Genomic DNA, 703 nt, shown 5'->3' on the forward strand with positions numbered 1-703 from the left:
CCGCAATTCAGGAGACGTCAATCGTATGTCACTAAAACATAAAATAAAACACAAGAACACAGAAGTAGGTCTATGAGAAAAAAAGGTAAATACATATAAATATATATAAATATATATATATTTAATACAGAGTAATATAGAGTGAAAATATAGAAGAAGAGACGACGGAGAACGCAAAAAAGCGTACGGTCGGTTAAAAGAGCGAAATGTTATTGAAAAAGGAATATGTAGCCGAAGGGGGTGAACCGGAAACGGAAAGTAGTGAGATGCCAACGGGGCGCTCTTGCTGTGCAAAGCAAAAACAGTATAGTATAAGATAAAGACAAATAAGGCTCCGCATCTCCTCACCACCCAACCCTCTCTCCACCATGAATGCCCTTCACGATCGCCCGCCCGCCTGCCCGCCTGACCGCCAGCCTACCCTCCCTATCAGCTAAAACACGTGCAAGACTTCGGAAGTTGTTAATGGGTCGATTTTGGAGTCGCCAGTGCGTTTGTGTGCGAGTGCGTGTGTATGTGTGCGTGTGTTCTCTAGTGTTATGTATGGGCTAGCCGCGTGATAGGGTTTGAGGGGCAGGAGGAGGAGGGTCAGGGGATGTGGGGTCGTTAGATAAGAGAGAATGGGGGGGGGGGGGGAGTGAGAGGGATCACACAGAAAATGGTAACCGTTTTGCGTAACTTAGGACGGCAGAACAAAGGTATC

The sequence above is a fragment of the Anopheles darlingi genome, chromosome 3 (assembly GCF_943734745.1).
Source record: "Anopheles darlingi chromosome 3, idAnoDarlMG_H_01, whole genome shotgun sequence".
Classification (NCBI taxonomy): domain Eukaryota; kingdom Metazoa; phylum Arthropoda; class Insecta; order Diptera; family Culicidae; genus Anopheles; species Anopheles darlingi.